The 5,006-nt window shown below is 49.8% G+C and overlaps 1 non-coding gene across 1 annotated transcript; it reads left to right on the forward strand.

The window, feature by feature from the left end:
- Positions 1 to 1,687: 1,687 nt before the first annotated feature.
- Trnal-caa (transfer RNA leucine (anticodon CAA)) lies at positions 1,688 to 1,762 on the forward strand. Its single transcript has one exon. It is a non-coding gene; the product is annotated as a tRNA-Leu (tRNA).
- Positions 1,763 to 5,006: the final 3,244 nt, after the last annotated feature.

Here is a 5,006-nt window from a genome sequence, read left to right on the forward strand (position 1 = left end):
CTGTGTGCCCGACCGAGACTCGAACTCGGGACCTTTGCCTTTCGCGGGCAAGTGCTCTACGAACTGAGCTACCGAAGCACGACTCACGCCCGGTACTCACAGCTTTACTTCTGCCAGTATCTCGTCTCCTACCTTCCAAACTTTACAGAAGCTCTCCTGCGAACCATGCCGAACTAGCACTCCTGAAATAATGGATATTGCGGAGACATTGCTTAGCCACAGCCTGGGGGATGTTTCCAGAATGAGATTTTCACTCTGCAGTTTTAATCTGCCAGGAAGTTTCATATCAGCGCACACTCCGCTGCAGAGTGAAAATCTCATTGTGGAAACATCCCCCAGGCTGTGGCTAAGCCATGTCTCCGCAATATCCTTTCTTTCAGGAGTGCTAGTTCTGCATGGTTCGCAGGAGAGCTTCTGTAAAGTTTGGAAGGTAGGAGACGAGATACTGGCAGAAGTAAAGCTGTGAGTACCGGGCGTGAGTCGTGCTTCGGTAGCTCAGTTGGTAGAGCACTTGCCCGCGAAAGGCAAAGGTCCCGAGTTCGAGTCTCGGTCGGGCACACAGTTTTAATCTGCCAGGAAGTTTCATATCAGCGCACACTCCGCTGCAGAGTGAAAATCTCATTCTGGAAACATCCCCCAGGCTGTGGCTAAGCCATGTCTCCGCAATATCCTTTCTTTCAGGAGTGCTAGTTCTGCATGGTTCGCAGGAGAGCTTCTGTAAAGTTTGGAAGGTAGGAGACGAGATACTGGCAGAAGTAAAGCTGTGAGTACCGGGCGTGAGTCGTGCTTCGGTAGCTCAGTTGGTAGAGCACTTGCCCGCGAAAGGCAAAGGTCCCGAGTTCGAGTCTCGGTCGGGCACACAGTTTTAATCTGCCAGGAAGTTTCATATCAGCGCACACTCCGCTGCAGAGTGAAAATCTCATTCTGGAAACATCCCCCAGGCTGTGGCTAAGCCATGTCTCCGCAATATCCTTTCTTTCAGGAGTGCTAGTTCTGCATGGTTCGCAGGAGAGCTTCTGTAAAGTTTGGAAGGTAGGAGACGAGATACTGGCAGCAGTAAAGCTGTGAGTACCGGGCGTGAGTCGTGCTTCGGTAGCTCAGTTGGTAGAGCACTTGCCCGCGAAAGGCAAAGGTCCCGAGTTCGAGTCTCGGTCGGGCACACAGTTTTAATCTGCCAGGAAGTTTCATATCAGCGCACACTCCGCTGCAGAGTGAAAATCACATTCTGGAAACATCCCCCAGGCTGTGGCTAAGCCATGTCTCCGCAATATCCTTTCTTTCAGGAGTGCTAGTTCTGCATGGTTCGCAGGAGAGCTTCTGTAAAGTTTGGAAGGTAGGAGACGAGATACTGGCAGAAGTAAAGCTGTGAGTACCGGGCGTGAGTCGTGCTTCGGTAGCTCAGTTGGTAGAGCACTTGCCCGCGAAAGGCCAAGGTCCCGAGTTCGAGTCTCGGTCGGGCACACAGTTTTAATCTGCCAGGAAGTTTCATATCAGCGCACACTCCGCTGCAGAGTGAAAATCTCATTGTGGAAACATCCCCCAGGCTGTGGCTAAGCCATGTCTCCGCAATATCCTTTCTTTCAGGAGTGCTAGTTCTGCATGGTTCGCAGGAGAGCTTCTGTAAAGTTTGGAAGGTAGGAGACGAGATACTGGCAGAAGTAAAGCTGTGAGTACCGGGCGTGAGTCGTGCTTCGGTAGCTCAGTTGGTAGAGCACTTGCCCGCAAAAGGCAAAGGTCCCGAGTTCGAGTCTCGGTCGGGCACACAGTTTTAATCTGCCAGGAAGTTTCATATCAGCGCACACTCCGCTGCAGAGTGAAAATCTCATTCTGGAAACATCCCCCAGGCTGTGGCTAAGCCATGTCTCCGCAATATCCTTTCTTTCAGGAGTGCTAGTTCTGCATGGTTCGCAGGAGAGCTTCTGTAAAGTTTGGAAGGTAGGAGACGAGATACTGGCAGAAGTAAAGCTGTGAGTACCGGGCGTGAGTCGTGCTTCGGTAGCTCAGTTGGTAGAGCACTTGCCCGCGAAAGGCAAAGGTCCCGAGTTCGAGTCTCGGTCGGGCACACAGTTTTAATCTGCCAGGAAGTTTCATATCAGCGTACACTCCGCTGCAGAGTGAAAATCTCATTCTGGAAACATCCCCCAGGCTGTGGCTAAGCCATGTCTCCGCAATATCCTTTCTTTCAGGAGTGCTAGTTCTGCATGGTTCGCAGGAGAGCTTCTGTAAAGTTTGGAAGGTAGGAGACGAGATACTGGCAGAAGTAAAGCTGTGAGTACCGGGCGTGAGTCGTGCTTCGGTAGCTCAGTTGGTAGAGCACTTGCCCGCGAAAGGCCAAGGTCCCGAGTTCGAGTCTCGGTCGGGCACACAGTTTTAATCTGCCAGGAAGTTTCATATCAGCGCACACTCCGCTGCAGAGTGAAAATCTCATTCTGGAAACATCCCCCAGGCTGTGGCTAAGCCATGTCTCCGCATTATCCTTTCTTTCAGGAGTGCTAGTTCTGCATGGTTCGCGGGAGAGCTTCTGTAAAGTTTGGAAGGTAGGAGACGAGATACTGGCAGAAGTAAAGCTGTGAGTACCGGGCGTGAGTCGTGCTTCGGTATCTCAGTTGGTAGAGCACTTGCCCGCGAAAGGCAAAGGTCCCGAGTTCGAGTCTCGGTCGGGCACACAGTTTTAATCTGCCAGGAAGTTTCATATCAGCGCACACTCCGCTGCAGAGTGAAAATCTCATTCTGGAAACATCCCCCAGGCTGTGGCTAAGCCATGTCTCCGCAATATCCTTTCTTTCAGGAGTGCTAGTTCTGCATGGTTCGCAGGAGAGCTTCTGTAAAGTTTGGAAGGTAGGAGACGAGATACTGGCAGAAGTAAAGCTGTGAGTACCGGGCGTGAGTCGTGCTTCGGTAGCTCAGTTGGTAGAGCACTTGCCCGCGAAAGGCAAAGGTCCCGAGTTCGAGTCTCGGTCGGGCACACAGTTTTAATCTGCCAGGAAGTTTCATATCAGCGCACACTCCGCTGCAGAGTGAAAATCTCATTCTGGAAACATCCCCCAGGCTGTGGCTAAGCCATGTCTCCGCATTATCCTTTCTTTCAGGAGTGCTAGTTCTGCATGGTTCGCAGGAGAGCTTCTGTAAAGTTTGGAAGGTAGGAGACGAGATACTGGCAGAAGTAAAGCTGTGAGTACCGGGCGTGAGTCGTGCTTCGGTAGCTCAGTTGGTAGAGCACTTGCCCGCGAAAGGCAAAGGTCCCGAGTTCGAGTCTCGGTCGGGCACACAGTTTTAATCTGCCAGGAAGTTTCATATCAGCGCACAATCCACTGTAGAGTGAAAATCTCATTCTGGAAACATCCCCCAGGCTGTGGCTAAGCCATGTCTCCGCAATATCCTTTCTTTCAGGAGTGCTAGTTCTGCATGGTTCGCAGGAGAGCTTCTGTAAAGTTTGGAAGGTAGGAGACGAGATACTGGCAGAAGTAAAGCTGTGAGTACCGGGCGTGAGTCGTGCTTCGGTAGCTCAGTTGGTAGAGCACTTGCCCGCGAAAGGCAAAGGTCCCGAGTTCGAGTCTCGGTCGGGCACACAGTTTTAATCTGCCAGGAAGTTTCATATCAGCGCACACTCCGCTGTAGAGTGAAAATCTCATTCTGGAAACATCCCCCAGGCTGTGGCTAAGCCATGTCTCCGCAATATCCTTTCTTTCAGGAGTGCTAGTTCTGCATGGTTCGCAGGAGAGCTTCTGTAAAGTTTGGAAGGTAGGAGACGAGATACTGGCAGAAGTAAAGCTGTGAGTACCGGGCGTGAGTCGTGCTTCGGTAGCTCAGTTGGTAGAGCACTTGCCCGCGAAAGGCCAAGGTCCCGAGTTCGAGTCTCGGTCGGGCACACAGTTTTAATCTGCCAGGAAGTTTCATACCAGCGCACACTCCGCTGCAGAGTGAAAATCTTATTCTGGAAACATCCCCCAGGCTGTGGCTAAGCCATGTCTCCGCAATATCCTTTCTTTCAGGAGTGCTAGTTCTGCATGGTTCGCAGGAGAGCTTCTGTAAAGTTTGGAAGGTAGGAGACGAGATACTGGCAGAAGTAAAGCTGTGAGTACCGGGCGTGAGTCGTGCTTCGGTAGCTCAGTTGGTAGAGCACTTGCCCGCGAAAGGCAAAGGTCCCGAGTTCGAGTCTCGGTCGAGCACACAGTTTTAATCTGCCAGGAAGTTTCATATCAGCGCACACTCCGCTGCAGAGTGAAAATCTCATTCTGGAAACATCCCCCAGGCTGTGGCTAAGCCATGTCTCCGCAATATCCTTTCTTTCAGGAGTGCTAGTTCTGCATGGTTCGCAGGAGAGCTTCTGTAAAGTTTGGAAGGTAGGAGACGAGATACTGGCAGAAGTAAAGCTGTGAGTACCGGGCGTGAGTCGTGCTTCGGTAGCTCAGTTGGTAGAGCACTTGCCCGCGAAAGGCAAAGGTCCCGAGTTCGAGTCTCGGTCGGGCACACAGTTTTAATCTGCCAGGAAGTGAATTTATATTGTTTCCTAGAGTATAATCCATTGTATGTCAATTGGCTACTGGGATACGTTATTCTAATTTTCATGACATTTTTTGAGGAGCTGGTGTGTTTATGTAAAATGGCCATTGAGAGCCACGAATTTTATATTAACACTACAATTTTAGGTATCTATGTACTCATACATTCTCTGTTATGGCCACTTGTAGCCAACCTATGACATTCCATTAATATGTATATTTTATATAATTTCCACATGCAGCCATACCATGAGTATTTCTTATTACTTTCTTATCTACTCTGTCAGGTTGTATACTACGTAAAATCAACTTGTAGCTATCTCACTATTTTTCTAATATGTCTAATCACTGCTGCATCCATTACGGTAGGTATACAAGTCATTGTAGGTCACTATGTAGGATTATGCATTACCATTAACTTCGTCTTGCTTCATTTGCTTAAACTTTTATGTCTTGTTTATTTAATATGTTGGCTGCTATTGATATACTCACAGGCAGACTAGT

Source organism: Schistocerca nitens, chromosome 8 (assembly GCF_023898315.1).
Source record: "Schistocerca nitens isolate TAMUIC-IGC-003100 chromosome 8, iqSchNite1.1, whole genome shotgun sequence".
Classification (NCBI taxonomy): domain Eukaryota; kingdom Metazoa; phylum Arthropoda; class Insecta; order Orthoptera; family Acrididae; genus Schistocerca; species Schistocerca nitens.